This window comes from Mus caroli, unplaced genomic scaffold (genome assembly GCF_978045245.1).
Source record: "Mus caroli unplaced genomic scaffold, Mus_caroli_1 scaffold_8, whole genome shotgun sequence".
Lineage (NCBI taxonomy): Eukaryota > Metazoa > Chordata > Mammalia > Rodentia > Muridae > Mus > Mus caroli.
Window position 1 is genome coordinate 136,173,558 of NW_028227263.1, and position 20,690 is coordinate 136,194,247.

The 20,690-nt window shown below is 42.4% G+C and overlaps 2 pseudogenes; both read right to left on the reverse strand.

Annotated features, from left to right (window-relative positions):
• Positions 1 to 242: 242 nt before the first annotated feature.
• Positions 243 to 8,020, reverse strand: LOC110297364 (actin-related protein 2 pseudogene; annotated as a pseudogene).
• A 156-nt stretch (positions 8,021 to 8,176) lies between these two features.
• LOC110297367 (uncharacterized) lies at positions 8,177 to 19,063 on the reverse strand (annotated as a pseudogene).
• Positions 19,064 to 20,690: the final 1,627 nt, after the last annotated feature.

Sequence of the window (20,690 nt, forward strand, 5' to 3'; positions counted from 1 at the left end):
TTTTAATAGCGGACACGCTCTATAAAGGAGAGGGGAAAGCCCATTCCCGCCAAATCATCCTTGGAGCCCAGCTGCGGGTGACCACGTGTAGAATTGTAGGATCGGATGTAGACTTCAGAGTAGCTAGGCCGACTCCCAGTAGGTAGCGGCAGCGGCAGAACAATAGAGTGATCTAGGGAATCAGGCTCCACCCTAGGTAATCTCCTTAGTGAAAACAAAGTCAAGGTCTGGCTCAGCCTGCTTCAGGCTTGTGGGAGGCTACAGTAACCCCCATAACAAAGTTTTGTTTAATCATGAGAACTGTCTCAAAATCAGCAGAATGGTTGAAGGCATATCCTCGCAACAGCAGCAGCTTAGTAAGATACCTGGTAATATCCCTCCCAGTAATATCCAGCCTCCTTGTAAGGTGAGGGAGAGAAAAGCCTTCATTATACTAGGCAAATGTGAGTGATACCATCTCCAGAGTCCACTACTACACCAGTCAGTAAACATTTAGCATACAAAGTCAGAACTGCCTGGATGGCTACATACACACCAGAAATCTGTTAAGTTTCAAACATTACCTCTACAGTCTTCTCTCTGTTTTTGGTTGGATTCATTCTTGCAGTTTCTGGTGTCTATATTAAGTTTCTCTGGTCCAAATGTGTAGTCCTACAGGTGCTTCATGTCATCCCAATTCTGCACTATGCCATTCTCCATAGGGTAGTTCACTTCCAACATGGAACGCAGCTCAATTGCCTCATCACCAACCATAAGGTCCTTGATTTCAATGTTCCCCCCTTTGGTGGTTGATCTGATAATAGGTCTTCCAACTAAAGCTGGGAACATGTGTTCTGGAAAGTTAGAGCCTGCATATCCACACTTCACAAACCCAGTGCCTGGCTTGCTTCCTCCTCCACATGGCCCCACCCTCCTAAATTTTTAACAGATTATTCCTTTACATATTAATATAGGGAATATATGTTGCGGCCTGCCTTATCTACTTGAGTTTGGGGTCAAAGTCTAACTTATCATTTACAAGTATACCTATCTCTCCCTGGTTTTGCTTGGCATATCTACTTACATCCTTTTATTTGAATTTCTTTACCAGTAAGACTATTAATTATATAAACAACTTAACTGGGCGTTGTTTTAAATCCAATCAACTATCATTTGTCTTGTAACTCGAGCATTCAGAATATTAATGAGTAGGGTATTTATTGGAAAATATTTGGTAATTCTGATAGTTTCCTTGGTTGCTCAAATATTTAGCTAAATTTTCTGATTATTTCTTTCTTCTGTATTATTATTATTAGGTGTTTATGAATTTGGTTGAGTTAGACATAATTGACCCTTTCCTAATGTTTATTTGTTCATCTATCATTTAATACTATCTTTTTTTGGAAACTATTCTTTTTTTTTTTTAAAACATTTTTTTTTAAGATTTATTTATTTATTATATGTAAGTACACTGTAGCTGTCTTTGTCTTCAGACGCACCAGAAGAGGGCATCAGATCTCATTACGGGTGGTTGTGAGCCACCATGTGGTTGCTGGGATTTGAACTCTGGACCTTCGGAAGAGCAGTTGGGTGCTCTTACCCACTGAGCCATCTCACCAGCCCCCTTTTTTTTTTTTTAAAAGGTTTATTTATTCTATGTAAGTACACTGTAACTGTCTTCAGACACCCTAGAAGAGGACATCAGATCCCATTACAGATGGTTGTGAGCCACCATGTGGTTGCTGGGATTTGAACTCAGGACCTCCAGAAGAGCAGTCAGTGCTCCTAACCACTGAGTCATCTCTCTAGCCCCAACAAATGGCTTTTAAATGGTCCTTGCCATTGTTTGTCAGAATCCAAGTATTCAGTTAGCACTGGAGAGGTTGTGTTGCTGAAGGTGTTGCGGCCTGCCCGCAGTCCACAACACGAACGGTTCAACTGAGAATGGCAGTTCGCTGAAAAGAGAGGTATCTAGACGGGGCGGAAGAAAGAATGGAGCTAAGACAAATCCTGATCAAAGCTCAATTTTACTAATTCCAGACACTCAGTTATAAAGGAAGGGGGAGGGAACCCAATATCCTGCCAAGTAACTCAGGGTCCAGTAGCAGGACGAACACGTGTGTGCCTCCAGGCAGCAAAGGCAGGTTCCAGCAGTGGGCGTGGCAGGACGAATGAGCCAGTAGCTCCACCCTTGAGCAGGCAGGTTCCAGGCTGGGGGAAGGGAGGCCACATTTCCTCCCATTCGTTAACAAAACAAAAATAAAAAAGGGGGTGGCCTGAGGCAGAAAAATTATCTATGTTCAATAGTTCTGCCTGAGTTTTTTAGGGCTAAAGAAAAAACCTGTTTCCGTGGGATTCCCTAACTTTTCTAATGGTAAACTGTATCTGGCTAAGACTGTCTTTAAAGCACTGACGGAATAGCAGCGCTGGGCTGTAGGCTCTGACTTTATAATGCTAATTAGTGCTGAATAGGTAGCTACCTGTTTGCATTTTAAGTAGGGCATTGGAACCCTGGCTGAGTTTAACTAAACAATTTTAGAATAACACTGAGCTGATAATTATCCGCAATTTTGGGTGAAAGGCAGGGGAAACAGTGAGAAGGGGTTAAGACCAGCTCTTTAGTACAAGGCCAGTTGGCTTTTTTATTTGGGTGGGAGGCAGTGAAGGGCTTGCCCTTACGACAGCAAGGTCTCCAACCTCTCTCTCTCCTATTAATTAAGTTTAAATAGGCAATGCTTAACAGAGGTGATCAAATGATTCTTTTCATCCATAGATGAGTGGGCCTTTAACCTTGACTTGGGTGGACATTGACCTGATTCCTCCCGTGAGCATTATAACAACTCACATCTGTGGCTCTTGGTATCTTTTGGGGAGGAGAGGCAGAGCCTTAAGTATTTTTGGTTTTTAGCTGGAGTCAGATACCAACCTCTTTCAAATCAGGTGTGTCGCACAGGGAACTCAGAAACGGTCAAACTGGACCTTCCCTCCGCAGTAATCTCCTGCGCCAAGCGGTACCCATACTGTATTCATATGATTATGAATCAGTAGCGCAATTCTGAGTTATTGCGCGGTCTCTATATGAGACTTGTCAACCTCAGATTTAGCAAGGCCAAGATAAGAATTATGTCAGTATTAACACCATTAATTTTGGTTAAAATAGGAGCTGAAAGTCTTTCCTCTTCATCCCTGTTATTCCCAGTAGCCTGAGGAACTAAGGACACCTTGCAGTAACAGCAAGGGTGAAAAGCCAGAGGCCAGCTAAGGGACTAAGCCCATCTCTATCAAAATAAGAACTAATCTCTGTAAATATATATGAAATTTCTACTTCCCTAGCTCTCCTGGTAAATCTAAATCTTATCTTAGACTGAAAAGCCACATGCTGGGATGTCCTTGGAAGGGAGATTAGCAGTACCACCTGTTTGCTCTTAGGGGCGGAGAACCGGAGAATGTAGATTGACCTGCCTGAGAAAAGGAAGAATTCTAAACAATGAGAGTGTAGCAATGTAAATTTTCTGTTTGGAGAAGTCAAGGTACTTTATTTAGATGCAAATTGTAAAACTAAAGTTAAACTCCGGCCTCTTGTAGGGGAATTGGCTCAGAGGAAAACAGTTTTTCTGAGAGCTTCCACTCCCAGCACAAGAGGAATTTTAGTCTTTAGAATGATACTTACGAGAAGAGACAGAATCTGTGTTTACCTGACGAATTAATCTCTCTGGTAGCCACCGTGCTTCATCTTCATCTCGTGAAAAAACACAAACCGAGCCTCTTCCCCAGATTAGAACTGGATCTGGACCCTTCCATTTATTAGTCAGGGCGCCCTTCCATTTTACCAATGCATAAGAATTAGAAGTAACTGGGTGCCAGTGGCGTTCCGCTGCAGACTGACCTTTAATGTCAGTTTGTAAAAAGTTTAGGACAAATAAGGTGAAGGCAAGATGAGCCTTTGGTGACCTTGGGGGAAATGCTCTGAATTAACTTTGCTAGGTAATTTAGAATATAGGAATCTCTAATAATTGAACTGAATATTAGACCAGTCTAAGATTGAGTTAGAATGGCTGGTCACACTGAAGAAGAGTGAAAAATCATTATGACTCTATTAAATGACTAATTTTACTAAGTCTGAATATACAGTCTCTGATGTACTATTGCCATAAAGTTAAAAGGCTAGAAGCTAGTCTAAACTGGAAAAATGACAAGCAAGGATTTAAGGTAAACTTCCCTTGAGAAGCATTAGTTAATAAAATACTTTCCACTTAGGAAACAATATATACTGAAAGATTAAAACTTTTGGCTTCTTGTAAAGAAGCAGAAACAATAAACATTTTTCTTACATAATGTAAAGCTATATTAGCCATACGTAGAGGCAAAATTTTCTAGTGATTACCAGTTTACTAGAAGCAAAAATCTTTGAATTTAAGCATTATTTTAAACATCTGAATAGATCTGTAACACTGTTAAAAAGAAATTTTCTTGAACACAGAGAAAAACTTTTTTAGGCATTGTTTGCAAAACAAAAGAAAGGGCCACAAGCCGCTCTGGGGCTGCCCAGAGCCCTGTATTGACTCAAAGGTAAAATACTTTTTAATTTAAGCATCAATCTTAAATTTGCAATCAAACTGCAAGCTGCAGTCAATGGAACAATGGCAGTTTTAACCATAATTTTTAAGTTTTTGTGCAAGGTTAGGATAATATCTACAACTTTGGGAAAGCAAAACCTATGTTTAAAACAATTTATCACTGTTAAAATCAATATTAGAAGCATTACTATCATATTACGAAGTTTGGATATCAATTAATACCTATGAATACCTATTAAAGCAAGCTTTAACGCTTTAATAAAGAGGCATTGCTTTATATCTTATCTTAAATTTTACTATTTAGGATAGGAACCACATTAATCATTATCTAAACTAGAAATATCTTAAGAGACTCAGCCTCTGAAGCTTAATCTCAAACTCTAACTCGCTTCAGGGCCTCACCAACTTTCTCCCAGGTTCCACAATCTATCGTTTCTTCTTCTTTGAACCATGGACAACAGCTATCTATCTTATCTAAAAGATTTCTGACTTTGAACCCTTCCTTCTTCCACCTAAGCAGCTTTCTAAAAAGCTGCGGCACACCGCCTGTCTCCGTATCTAGTTCCGATTAACGAACTACTGACCCCAAGCAGAAACAGTGTTGGGTCAGCACTGATTCAAACTTGATTCGTATCCTACCGCATCCTCAGCAACACTTTACAAAACTGAAATTTTAGGCTAGCGCTAGCATGTGTACCTGTCCGTTGCTCCGATGCTCCTCCGATACGAAGATCCTTTCCTTTCTTGTGGAGCTCCACACAGCAGTCGTTTCTCTTAGCATCCCTCTGCCATTCTTCAGGTCCCAGTTCTGGCGCCAACTGTTGCGGCCTGCCCGCAGTCCACAACACGAACGGTTCAACTGAGAATGGCAGTTCGCTGAAAAGAGAGGAATCTAGACAAGGCGGAAGAAAGAATGGAGCTAAGACAAATCCTGATCAAAGCTCCGAAACTATTCTTTTATATGTGTATGAGTATTCTATCTGTAAGTGTGCTTCTGTGGACTCAAGAGGGCATGAGATACTCTGAAGCTGAAGTTACAGATTGTTTATAGTTACCATGTGGGTGCTGAGAACTGGGCTCAGGTCTTTAGGAAAAGTAATAAATGTGTCAGCTTGTATGGTGGTGCACTATGGGTCAAACCTATGGCTAGGTGTATGCAAGGCAAGCAGTCTACCGAGCCAGCTATCCTGTAGTTTTGACATCTCTCCAGACCTCATGAAGACTTTTTAATACCATATACTTAAAGTATTACTCAGGTAAAATAGCAAATCAGTTTTTGCACACATACGTTTGACACTACATTAAAGAAGGTAGGTGATGTAATCAAATTCCTCTTCAGCTCTGGATTTCTCTGCTGGTGCTAGCAAGTTCTCATCTACTCTTATGATACATGATACACAATGCCCTTGAAACTGGAAGTTTCACTATTGTCTTGTAAATGAATCAGAGATGACCCATTTTAGTTTATTCATTTTTGTTCTATTTTATCTCTTTATATACCATAAGACCTGCTTGTTGCTAGACTACATCTACCAAGGGCTCACTTTCATTCACTATAATGTGATTTAGCTGCTTCTCCAGAAAACACTCAACTGTGGGCCAATCCTGGTGCATTCAAGACAAAAAAATAGGGCTTCCACTGTCTGGAATCATATTAAAGGCCTCTGCTGATAAGGCCCTTTATGATCTGAGAAGCATGAATAGGCACGAGCCTATGCAGACATCACAATTTCCTATGTTACATCTCTACGTTCTAATGTCAGGAGCATTGGCATATTAGATATGAATATAACTAGACTTTTCAAGGTTAGAGAAGTAACCATGAATCACAAAGACAAGAGAAATGCTTAAGCCCTTGATAGATCATGATAGTTTTGAAAACTAAAAATAGCTTGGCATGTTGGTGCTCATACAACCCCAGTGCTCAAGGGACTGGGGTATGATATGAGCATCAAGTTATAGACACAGTAAATAGAGGCACACACCTTTAATCCGAGTACTTGGAGGTAGAGGCAGGTGAATATCTGTATGTTTTAAGGCCAGCCCAGTGTAGAGAGCTCCAGACCAACAAGGGCTATATTCTGAGAACTTGTATTAAAATAACATAAGGAAAGAAAACAACTATAAAACAATAATATGAAACTAGTTTTAAAAAAAATTAGTGTGCCAGGCAGTGGTGGTGCTTGCCTTTATTCCCAGCACTTGGGAGGCAGAGGCAGGCAGGTTTCTGAGTTCGAGGCCAGCCTGGTCTACAGAGTGAGTTCCAGGACAGCCAGGGCTACAAGGAAAAACCCTGTCTCAAAAAAAAAAAAAAAAACAAATAAAAACAAACAACAACAAAAAATTAGTGCACATGGTTGGGTGTGGGGTCTCAGCACTCGGGAAGCAGAGGCAGGTAGATCTCTGTGAGTTCAAGGGCAGCCTGGTCTATAAAGTGAGTCCAGGACAGCCAGGGTTACACAGAGGAAACCCTGTTTCAAAAACAAAACAAAACAAAACAAAACAAAACAAAACAAAACAAAGCATACACACAAAGATATGACCAAAACTAAATAAGCACAAAATTTGAAGGCACATGTCTTCAAGAAAGTGGGTGATGGGGATAGAGAGATGTCTCAGTGGTTAGGATGACTTCGTTTCTAGCATAGGACCTGGGTGGTTCCCAAGTGTATGTACTCCACTTGCAGGACATCTAACCATGTTGGCAACTTCCTCCAGCACCATCCAGGCATGCACTGGATGTCCTTATACACATGTAGGCAAAAGCTCATACACACATAGTAAATAAATACATCTTTTAAATTAATTCCTTGGAAAATTCATATATGCAAACAATGACTCTTTTTTATTTACATTTTTTCATACAGTATAGTTTGATCATATTCTCCCCTCTCCTGACTCCACCCAGACTCTTCTCACCTCCTTACCCACTCAACTTAATGGTTTTACTTTCTCCAAAAAACAAAATACTAAAACTAAACAACAACTACAAAATCAATCCACTGGTCAGCTACTTCTGGGCATAGGGCCTCTTCTAGAGTGTGGTTCATATATCCAGTGATAGTTCACTGGAGAAAACTTGGGTAATAAATTGCTTCTTGGTTAGAAGGGGGATTTTGTGTGCACTTCTCTCAGTACTAGGATTTTGTCTGGTTTGAATGTGGTGTTTTGTCTGTGCTGCCAGTCTCTGTGACTTCCATTTCTATCAGTCCCGATGTGTATACACAGATGTTACTCTTTGCTGGGAGTCATCCAGCACCTCTGGCGCATATAATCTGCCTCCTCTCCTCTAGAGATCCCTGTGCCCTGAGGGGAGGGTTTGAAGAAGACATTGTATTTAGGGCAGAGTGCTCCAAAGTCTCTCACTCTCTGCACACTGTCCAGTTGTGGCTGAGTTAATTACCAGCAAGAAGCTTCTTTGATGAGGAGCCCACCGTGTGAGGATCTGGGAGAACGTCCTCCATATTTGAAGTATTCATGCTTTTTTTGTTTTGTTTTTGTTTTTGTTTTTGTTTTTGTTTTGTTTTGTTTTTTCAGGGAATTTTTCAGGTGTTTAGACAACTAAGGGACTTTGGCCTTTTTTTTTTTTTTTTTTTTTTTTTTTTTTGCTCAGTGGTCGTCTATCTATTGTGAATCTTGCGACGTTTATAGAGACCAGAGCTATTGCAATACACTTTGTTGCATTCTTTGCACTCGTACTGCTTTCTTGTGTTGTGAACTCTCTTATGTCTAGTGAGGCTGTAACTGGAAGTGAAGACCCTCTCACACTCATTGCACATGAAAGGCTTGCCATGGACATTTTGGTGTTTCACAAGGTGAGATTTTTGGATGAAACATTTTCTACATTTGCTACACTTGAAAGGCATTTCCTCATTGTGCACATGGTCATGATAAAAAAGGCCAGATTTTTCCTTAAATTATTTCCCACATTTAAAGCACTTATAGGGCTTTTCACCAGTATGAAATTGATAATGACTTGTGAGGCTGTCTCTGTTCCTATAAGATTCTCCACATTCGACAGCATCTGAGGGAGCCATCTTGGGTTCCCCGATTCCGCCAAGACTGGTCTACACAGTTGAATGTGGACTGCAGAGGCTAACAGCTTCTGGGACAGGGGGGAACCCACAGAGCTTCTGGGGCAGACCATGTTTCAGGCTCCAGACACCCGGGCACCTTCCCTGCCAGAGGAGAGGTGTCCACCCCGCTCAGGAGGGCTTTGCCAGAGCATCTGGGGGAACCATCTTGATTCCAGGATTCCGCCTAGACTAGTCTGCGCAGGGGAGAGTGTGGACTGCAGAAGCTAACAGCTACTGGGTCAGGTAGAAGCCACAGAGCTTCTGGGGCAGACGGCATTTCAGGCTCCAGACATTTGGGCACCTTCCCTGCCAGAGGAGAGGTGTATGCCTTGCCTGGGAGGGCTTCACCACAGCATCTGGGGGAGCCATCTTGATTCCGGGATTCCGTCTAGACTAGTCTGTGCAGATGAGAGTGTGGACTGCAGAGGCTAACAGCTTCTGGGACAGGTAGAACCCACAGAGCTTCTGGGGCAGACCGAGTTTCGGGCTCCAGACATCCGGGCTCCTTCCCTGCCAGAGGAGAGGTGTCTGGCCAGCCCAGGAGGGCTTTGCCACAGCATCTGGTGGAGACATCTTGGATCCCGGATCCCGCCGAGACTACTCTGAGCAGGACAAGCCCTGTTTCGGGCCTTCATCTTCTGCCAGGAGGCAGGTCCAAACGACAGATATCTGTCTACCTTCCCTGCAAGAGGAGAGCTTGCCTGCAGAGAGTGCTCTAACCACTGAAACTCAGGAGAGAGCTTGTCTTCCAGGTCTGCTAACAGAATCATGAGAGCAACAAGCTCTAACCAGAGACAACTATAACAACCAACTCCAGAGATTACCAGATGGCGAAAGGCAAACATAAGAATCTTACTAAGAGAAACCAAGACCACTCACCATCATCAGAACCCAGCACCCCCACTTCGCCCAGTCCAGGGCACCCCAACACACCGGAAAAGCTAGACACGGATCTAAAAGCATATCTCCTGATGATGATAGAGGACTTCAAGAAGGACTTTAATAACTCACTTAAAGAAATATAGGAAAACACTGCTAAAGAGTTACAAGTCCTTAAAGAAAAACAGGAAAACACATCCAAACAGGTGATGAAAATGAACAAAATCATACTAGACCTAAAAAGGGAAGTAGACACAATAAAGAAAACCCAAAGTGAGGCAACGCTAGAGATAGAAACCCTAGGAAAGAAATCTGGAACCATAGATGTGAGCATCAGCAACAGAATGCAAGAGATGGAAGAGAGAATCTCAGGTGCAGAAGATTCCATAGAGAACATCAGTACAACAATCAAAGAAAATGCAAAATGCAAAAAGGTCCTAACTCAAAACATCCAGGACACAATGAGAAGACCAAACCTATGGATAATAGGAGTAGATGAGAATGAAGATTTTCAACTTAAAGGGCCAGCAAATATCTTCAACAAAATTATAGAAGAAAACTTCCCAAACCTAAGGAAAGAGAAGCCCATGAACATACAAGAAGCCTACAGAACTCCAAATAGACTGGACCAGAAAAGAAATTCCTCCTGACACATAATAATCAGAACAACAAATGCAATAAATAAAGAGAATATTAAAAGCAGTAAGGGAAAAAGGTCAAGTAACATATAAAGACGGGGCTATCAGAATGATACCAGACTTTTCACCAGAGACTATGAAAGCCAGAAGATCCTGGACAGATGTTATACAGACACTAAGAGAACACAAATTCCAGCCCAGGCTACTATATTCAGCCAAACTTTCAACTACCATAGATGGAGAAACCAAAGTATTCCATGACGAAACCAAATTCATACATTACCTTTCCACGAATACAGCACTTCAAAGGTTAATAACAGAAAAAAACCAATACAAGGACAGAAATCACGTCCTAGAAAAAGCAAGAAAGCAATACTTCAACAAACCTAAAAGAAGACAGCCACAAGAACAGAATGCCAACTCTAACAACAAAAATAATAGGAAGCAACAATTACTTTTCATTAATATCTCTTAATATCAATGGGCTCAATTCCCCAATAAAAAGACATAGACTAACAGACTGGCTACACAAACAGGACCCAACATTTTGCTGCTTACAGGAAACCCATCTCAGGGAAAAAGATAGACACTACCTCAGAGTGAAAGGCTGGAAAACAATTTTCCAAGCAAACGTCTGAAGAAACAGGCTGGAGTAGCCATTCTAATATCGAATAAAATCGACTTCCAACCCAGTTATCAAAAAAGACAAGGAGGGGCACTTCATACTCATCAAAGGTAAAATCTTCCAAGAGGAACTCTCAATTCTGAATATCTATGCTCTAAATGCAAGGGCAGCCACATTCATTAAAGAGACTTTAGTAAAGCTCAAACCACACATTGCACCTCACACAATAATAGTGGGAGACTTCAACACACTACTTTCATCAATGGACAGATCATGGAAACAGAAACTAAACAGGGACACAGTGAAACTAACAGAAGTTATGAAACAAATGGATTCACCAGATATCTACAGAACATTTTATTCTAAAACAAAAGGATATACCTTCTTCTCAGCACCTCATGGTACCTTTTCCAAAACTGACCATATAATTAGTCACAAAACAGGCCTCAACAGATACAAAAATATTGAAATTGTCCCATGCATCCTATCAGATCACCATTGACTAAGGCTGATCTTCAATAACAACATAAATAATAGAAAGCCAACATTCAGGTGGAAACTGAACAACACTCTTCTCAATGATACCTTGGTCAAGGAAGTAATAAAGAAAGAAATTAAAGAGTTTTTTAGAGTTTAATGAAAATGAAGCTACAATGTACCCAAACTTATGGGACACAATGAAAGCATTTCTAAGAGGAAAACTCATAGCTCTGAGTGCCTCCAAAAAGATACTAGAGAGAGCACACATTAGCAGCTTGACAACACACCTAAAAGCACTAGAACAAAAGGAAGCAAATTCACCCAAGAGGAGTAGACGGCAGGAAATAAACTCAGGGGCGAAATCAACCAAGTGGAAACAAGAAGAACTATTCAAAGAATCAACCAACTGAGGAGCTGGATCTTTGAGAAAATCAACAAGATAAATAAACCCTTAGCCAGACTCACTAGAGGGCACAGGGACAGCATCCTAATTAACAAAATCAGAAATGAAAAGGGAGACATAACAACAGATCCTGAAGAAATACAAAACACCATCAGATCCTTCTACAAAAGGCTATACTCAACAACACTGGAAAACATGGATGAAATGGACAAATTTCTAGACAGATACCAGGTACCAAAGTTAAATCAGGATCAGGTTAATGATCTAAACAGAAGGAGATAAAGCAGATACAAATTGGAAAGGAAGAAGTCAAAATATCACTTTTTGCAGATGATATAAAAGTATATATAAGTCACCCTAAAAATTCCACCAGAGAATTCCTAAACCTGATAAACAGCTTCAGTGAAGTAGCTGGATATAAAATTAACTCAAACAAGTCAATGGCCTTTCTCTACACAAAGGATAAACAGGCTGAGAGAGAAATAAAAGAAACAACACCCTACTCAATAGTAACAAATAATATAAAATACCTTGGAGTGACTCTAACTAAGGAAGTGAAAGATATGTATGATAAAAACTTCAAGTCTCTGAAGAAAGAAATTAAAGAAGATCTCAGAAGACGGAAAGATCTCCCAAGCTCATGCATTGGCAGGATCAATATAATAAAAATGGCTATCTTACCAAAAGCAATCTATAGATTCAATGCAATCCTCATCAAAATTCCAACTCAATTCTTCAACAAATTAGAACAGGCAATCTGCAAATTAATGTGGAATAACAAAAATCCAAGGATAGCAAAACTCTCCTCAAGGATAAAAGCACCTCTGGTGGAATCACCATGCCTGACCTAAAGCTGTACTACAGACAAGTAGACCGATGGAATAGAATTGAAGACCCAGAAATGAACCCACACACTTATGGTCACTTGATCTTCGACAAGGGAGTTAAAACCATCCAGTGGAAAAAAGACAGCATTTTCAACAAATGGTGCTGGCACAACTGGCGGTTATCATGGAGAAGAATGCAAATTGCTCTATTCCTATCTCCTTGTACTAAGGTCAAATATAAGTGGATCAAGGAACTCCACATAAAATCAGAGACAGTGAAACTTATAGAGAAGAATATGGGGAAAAGCCTCGAAGATATGGGCACAGGGGAAAAATTCCTGAATAGAACAGCAATGGCTTGTGCTGTAAGATCGTGAATCGACAAATGGGATCTCATATAATTGCAAAGCTTCTATAAGGCAAAAGACACCGTCAATAAGACAAAAAGGCCACCAACTGATTGGGAAAGCATCGTTACCAATCCTAAATCAATTAGGGGATTAATATCCAATATATATAAAGAACTCAAGAAGGTGGACTCTAGAAAATCAAATAACCCCATTAAAAATGGGGCTCAGAGCTAAACAAAGAATTCTCAGCTCAGGAATACCGAATGGCTGAGAAGCACCTGAAAAAATGTTCAGCATCGTTAATCATCAGGGAAATGCAAATCAAAACAACCCTGAGATTCCACCTCACACCAGCCAGAATGCCTAAGATCAAAAGTTCAGGTGACAGCAGATGCTGGCGAGCTTGTGGAGAAAGAGGAACACTTCTCATTGTTGGTGGAATTGCAAGCTTGTACAACCACTCTGGAAATCAGTCTGGCGGTTCCTCATAAAATTGGACATAGTACTACCAGAGGATCCCACAATACCTCTCCTGGGCATATATCCAGAAGATGTTCCAACCGGTAAGAAGGACACATGCTCAACTATGTTCATAGCAGCCTTATTTATAATAGCCAGAAGCTGGAAAGAACCCAGATGCCCCCTCAACAGAGGAATGGATACAGAAAATGTGGTACATTTATACAATGGAGTACCACTCAGCTATTAAAAAGAATGAATTTATGAAATTCCTAGGCAAATGGATGGACCTGGAGGGCATCATCCTGAGTGAGGTAAACCAATCAGAAAAGAACTCACATAATATGTACTCATTGATAAGTGGATATTAGCCCAGAAACTTAGAATACCCAAGATACAAGATACAATTGAAAAAAAAAAAAACAAAAACGTGAAACTCAAGAAGAACAAAGACGAAAGTGTGGACACTTTGCTCCTTCTTAGAATTGGGAACAAAACACCCATGGAAGGAGTTACAGAGACAAGGTTTGGAGCTGAGACGAAAGGATGGACCATTTAGGGACTGCCATACCCGGGGATCCATCCCATAATCAGCTTCCAAACGCTGACACCATTACATATACTAGGAAGATGTTGCTGAAAGGACCCTGATATAGCTGTCCCTTGTGAGACTATGCTGGGGCCTAGCAAACAAATAAGTGGAGGCTCACAGTCAGCTATTCGATGGATCACAGGGTCCCCAATGGAGGAGCTAGAGAAAGTATCTAAGAGCTAAAGGGGTCTGCAACTCTATAGGTGGAACATCAATATGAAATAACCAGTAACCCCCAGAGCTCTTGTCTCTAGCTGCATATGTATCAGAAGATGGCCTAGTCGGCCATCAGTGGAAAGAGAGGCCCATTGGTCTTGCAAACTTTATATGCCCCAGTACAGGGGAATGCCATGGCCAAGAAGTGCGGGGGGGTGGGTGTCAGGGGGAGGGCTTGGGGGACTTATGGGGTAGCATTGGAAATGTAAATGAAGAAAATATCTAATTAATAAAAAAAAAAGATTCTCCACATTCAGTGCACTCAAAGGGATTTTCCCTGGTATGGACTCGATAATGACATACCAAGCTGGATTTGTTCCTGTACAATTTCCCACATTCACTACACTTATAAGTCTTTTCTCCATTGTGGCCATTCAGGTGGTGTATGAGAGAGTTTTTATAATTGAAAGCTTTTCCACATTCGCTGCATTTAAATCGCTTTTCTCCAGTGTGGATTTTCAAGTGCACAGTGAGATGGGCATTTTGCTGGAAGGATCTCCCACATTCAGAGCACTTAAAAGGCCTTTCTCTGGTGTGTATTTTCTGGTGTCGGCTAAGCCGGAAGTTATGACGAAAAGTTTTGCCACAGACACTGCATTTGTGGTTTTCATTCTCGGAGGAATGGACTCTGCATCCTCAGAACTTCTGTGTGGCTGCCCAGTGCTGGTAGTCACCTGAGACCCAAGAAGACTTGAGAAGTCCTGGAAGTCCATCACATGGTCTATGCTTTGTGACGTCTTCTCTTGAAGGCTCACTTCTGCCAGTCTTCATAGCTGGAATCCTGACCTGTTTCCTTTGTAGGGATTTCTTAGCACATCTCTGCTTCTGCTGTTCAAGCATGGTTGCATTGATCTCTTTGGGAGAAGTGCTCCGCTCAATGGGTGACATCTCACCCCCTCTGTTCCAACATCCTGAACACAGAGAAATAGTCATGAAGGGCATGGAGGTTATGGGATGACAGACAGCACATATTGCCAACAGTGCTCTAAGATTCTTCACAGAACAAGGGAACTAGTTCAGGGTCGTAAGGGCCCATTGCCATGTTGAAATTGTCACGATTATAGTCTCTAGGGACCTTAGAGGCAGCAAGAATATAAACCAGAAGCAGAGCACAGGGAGGAGTGGAGCAGAACATAGCACATTCCTCAGCAAATGGCTTTCTGCAAGCCTCCCCTGCTAGAGATGCAGGACACAGTGCAGAAGGCTGTTTATGTCCATAAGATATGGTAATCAAAGAACCTATGTTCAACGATGCCCAGGACACACCACACACTAACAGTACAATAAAGGAAGCACTGTGCTTCAGTGATGTAAAGATTAGTACATGAAGAACAGCTTTGGTTCAGAATAACTGGGAAACCAGAGATGGAATCTGCCATTATCCTTTGACTTGGCACCAAACCATCAGAACTAGTAGAAATATACTTCATATGAAGTATACATATGTATACTTCAGCATATAACAGCAACACACACCCTCCAAGTACCTGTCCCACATACCTGGAGCCTTGAATCTCAATGTAGGGGTGAAGGGACCTCCTGAAGACTCCAGCTGAGTTATGTCACAGACCCCAGCAGGTATGAGTTATAAAGTAAAAAATGGGACAAGTGAACATTGCATACTAGAAACAATGATGCAAAGCATGGTGATCCATAGGAAAGAAAACTAATAAGAATGGTCCCTAGGAGTGTCTTATGGGAAAAACCCATCAAACAATTATCACATCAATTCATCAATTACTGCCACAGGCACACCCAATGCATGCCACTTAGAGGGGGAAAGCTGTATCCGGAACATAGGGATATCATGTAGTCATAGTGTCACCAGCCCATGAAAGCCATCAATTTGACCTCTATTATGCTCACTATATGGCTGCCCTGATAAGATGGGATGCCCTTACCCAATGAGGCCATGAGGACAAAGATTTCCATCATCATACTGTGGTACAGGAGCCTCTGAGAGTCATCAAGAAGTGTCCATTCTTCTTCTGAAAAGTAGATAGCCATGTCCTTGAATTCCACATGGTCCTGCCATGATGAGGATATCTGAGTTCACACAAAACCACCTCCTGTGACACTCCAGCCATCTCCAAGACAGTCATTCCCACTTAGCTAATTCCTCAGAGGGTACTAAGCTCTAAGGCTACTGAAATCCAATCTCTCCTCAAGGTTTCTCTGACCACTGTGTTCACCAACCTAACACAGCAGGTAGGTGGACAGAAGAAGTTCATCTATTCCTCTGTTACGACATTTAAAGCCTCTTGTTTCTACCAAATAATTCCCTTGGGTTCCTATAGATTATCTTAGCACATATGACCATTTGGGCCACTCCATGATGCACAGGCACATAGGCTTGGAGGCCATGTATGCACACTCTTACCATACACTTTACCTGTACCTATATTTCTATTTAGCATTCAAGTCCAGGTGCTCAGCTACTGGGCAATGTACTCCTGTCTAACTCCAACAAAGAGATGCACACCTGAGGATTTCTGAGCATCATCAATCCATCTTAGTTCCAGGCTTTCTATAATGGTCATTACTGGAAGTTCAATGCCTCTAAATTTTAAGACAGTGCTGCCATAAGTGGAAACCTATGGTGGCTAGTCTTATGTCACCTTGATACACAAACTAGAGCTACCTGAAAGGAAGGAACCTCAATTGAGAAGATGCCTCCCTAAGATTCAGCTGTAAGGCATTAAGGAGGGATTGATGAGAGAGGGCCCAGCAAGACCTGGGTGGTCCCATCCCTGAGCTGCCAGTCCTAGATTCTATAAGGAAGCAGGCCGAGCAAGCGTAGGGAAGTAAGCCAGTAAACAGCACCACTCCCTGGCCTCTGTATCAGCTCCTGCCTCCAGGTTCCTGCCTTGTCTGAGTTCCTGTCTTGACTTCCTTTGAATAGCAAAATAAAAGTGTAAGTCAAATAAACTCCTTCTTCCCCAACTAGCATTTGGTCATGGTGTAAGATAGGACCTCTCCATCTAATCCCTGTTCTGGACTCAGGGACCTTATTTTCAGTAATCATGTTCCCTGGCAAGTATATAGAAGAATAGGAGGGTAGCAAGCAGAGTTCCAGGGCATTACAATCTCAGAGATTACAAAAGTGGGCATGAAACAAGTCATGGGGCATTGTCCACTTCTTCACTGGTAGTTGTCAAGGATCCAAGCGGAACCTGTGAGATAACAAAGCTCCAAGTAACAAGCTATGGTGCTGGTATCTCCAAGGCTCCCCTAAGCCCTCTCTCATCTACAGTAAGGTATACCCAACTGCCACCTGCGCCCCAGTCCTCAAGGAGAGCTCTTTCTGTGTCCTCTTGAGCAAGGAAGCAATATTCTTAGTCTTGTCTATTAGAATACAAGGAGAAGAATGTTACCCATGTTGCCTGGTGAAAAGGTGCACATCTTTAATTCCAGCTTTGGGAAAGAAAAGGCAGGCATATCTTTGAGTCTGAGGGCAGCCTGCTAACCACAGTGAGTAAGTGAGTTCAAGGCCAGTCAGGTTCAGGTGTAGCAACTTTGGATTGGCCTGGCTGTGGTTGTGATAGAACCTAGTGGGGAAACCCCAACTCAATTCCCGATTCGGCGTGCACCCAAAGAATCATGAATAGACTGCCCTGATGTAATTACATGAGGTAGTTTAATGACGGAGCTCCGGACTGACATGCATCCCACACAGGAGATAACGGATGTCGGCCACGAGGCTCGAAAGCTAAGGGTTTTTATGGGGTAAGGGGCTTAGGGGTGTGGAATTCAGCATAGCGACACACTACTGGCTTATTCAAACATCAGCAGAAAAATTACATGTACGTGCAGGGTGTCAGAGTTCTGTGAGTTGTTGACTCAGTTCAGATAGCCCTGTTATGTCCTCACATTCCTCTTTATCTTATGGTCAAGATGTTCCCAGGAATGTTTTAACTACGGGGCATACTCGGGTTTGCTTTTCTTTTTTCTCAGCCCCAGGCAGCCTCTAGGCTCACAAACAACCAGCAATTTCTGAGTACTTTATATGACTTACAGGTCTTGAAATTTCATCTTTCTTTCAGTTGCTGGGGAGATTTTCTGACTCTTCCCCAGCAACCAATATCACAAACACCTGGCAATGGGCTTCATCAGTGGGCACACACATGGGTTCAAGGAACGGTCAAAACATAGGCAGACACACAGGTTCAAGGAGTGGCCAGAGCATTGTGCACCTCTATTTTTCTAAATCAGTGAAGCTAGTTCTGCTAACAGTGACATCTATCTTGACAATTTCAGGGCTTCTGTGACATTTTATATTTTGTCAGGATCTTTTAGGTATATGTTCGCTTGACTCCTGATTATGATGCTCTAGATGTTGCCAACAAGATTGGGATCATCTAATCTGAGTCCAGATGGCTAACTCTAAACATATACTTTTTTTTTTCACCATAAAAAAAGAAATAAAACAAAAGAAATCTGATCTGTCCTCTCCACCTCTGTAGTCCACACCACCCTGCATTTGCGAGCAGAGTGAAGGGTCTCTCCTTGTCCCCATCCACACCACTCTGATTCACGCAGGAGGGGTGAAGCTTGGAGAAGTTGATTCAAAGTCTGCCCTGCTTATAAACCCATAGCCAGCGGGCATCGTCACAAACCGAACTGAGCTTTTTTAAGAGCGCTGAGCCCTTTCTCCCACAGTAAGGCAGGAGTCACCTCAGAGGTTAGTTAAGTCTCAGCGCTCAGGCCTGCCTGCAGATCTTAGGAGGTTCGTTCCATCTACATGGGTCAGACAGACTTCCAGCACAGGTTGTCAGAAAAGAGACTCTAGCAGTCCAAGACAGAGCTCTGGAACCTCACAATCTGGGATGCTGCCCCACCTTGCCCCGCCCCACCCCGCAGGCTTATGACCCCAGGGCTCCCTCCTAGTGCTCTCGCATTTTGGTAGGCCCAGGACCACGTGGCACTTACCTGGGTCTGGGGTCCCGCCTCAGCAGCTGCCATTGCACTCTGACAGTTAGTAGGGGACAGGGATGTGAGGAGCGTCTTTGAACTAGACATGCGGCGGGTCACACAAGGATACCACAGACTTCAGACTTTGGTACCACCAGATCAAGGCTCTGCTCCTCTGGCAACTTCCTCTCCTGGACTGATAACCTGGACTCTGGAACTGGAAACTCAACCAGGAACTTTGAGGTAGTCTTTTGGCAGCAATGCTAAAAGTCCCGCCCAACACGGGTTGCAACAATGGAAGCATCCATTTTGATTGGCTGAGGTTCCCTCTGCCCCCCCCCCCCCCCAATCAGTATTTTTCTGTATAGCCCTGGCTGTCCTGGCACTCACTCTGTAGACCAGGCTGGCCTCGAACTCAGAAACCTGCCTGCCTCTGCCTCCCAAGTGCTGGGATTAAAGGCGTGCTGAGGTTTTTTGTTGTTGTTGTTGTTTTTTTTTTGTTGTTTTTTAAGTTTCTCCATATGCCAGCCCTGGGTATACCACGCCCCATGGCAAACTTCATGGGTGTTTGTATGCCTGCTTTGTAAAATTTCTTAAATAAAACAGAGAAAGTATATGAAGTTAGGTGGGGGGGTGTGGGATCTGGGAGGAGCTGGTAGAGAGGAAAGAAATGACCAGTATATTGTATAAAAAAATAAAATTTTTTCAGTCAGTGAAAATAGGTGTCTTCGAGACTAAATATAGTGTCAATCAAATTTAGTGTGTTGCCTGCAGGTAATTCTTTTCAAAGTACCTGGATTGGTTGACCAGGTCTGCACAAACTGGTTTTATCCTGTATTAACCAGGATGGAAAGGCAGTAGAGGTGGAAATCTGAGCACCACAAGCGACCTGCTCAAGCCTTGGCTAGGGACTGCCAAGTTCTTCCACCTTGCTCTCCAAAAGAGCACCACTGCAGGAGCATGTCAGAATGAATATCAAGTGAATTCTGATTACTGACCTTATTTCTGGATTGTTCCAAGGCCTATGGAACACTGGGCCATAACTAATACAGAGATCCAGACTGGTGGTTTTGCAAGGGTGAACTTCAACTCAGCCACTCTTTAGGATTGGAGGGTGGGGATTTCTGGTCTACACTGAGGCCCTTAAAGACAAAGTTTCCTCTTCTTAGCTGCAAGGTTGGGGACTGTAATCTAAATTCCAGGTATAGGTGGAGAATTGATACTTTTTGTTGTTTTGGTTTGGTTTTTGAGCCTGGGTTTCTCTGTGTATCCCTGGCTGAGTGTGTGTGCCATCACTACCAAGCTGAGAAACTCCCTACTATGTAATATGTGTCCTTTCCTCCTTTTTAAAACGTTAATCCAGATTCTAGAGAAAGATGACTCAAAGATTAAAGGAGCTTGCTTGCTGCTCAGGCAGGGGACCCTCAGTTCCCATGGCAAATCCATTTCCAGGGCATCTGATGTCCTTTTCTGGTCTCCACAGAAACACATGACATACAGGTACCCAAGATGCATACACGGAAAATAAGTAAATCCTTTCCAGTGTTGATCCATCTGGATTTGTCAGTCACCTGCCCCATAGATCTTGCCTTCTTTTACCTAGAATTCTGAACCTCCATGAAATCTGAGCCCCCCTGACAGATTCTAAGATGAAGTGACTCTGAGTTCATCCTCCATA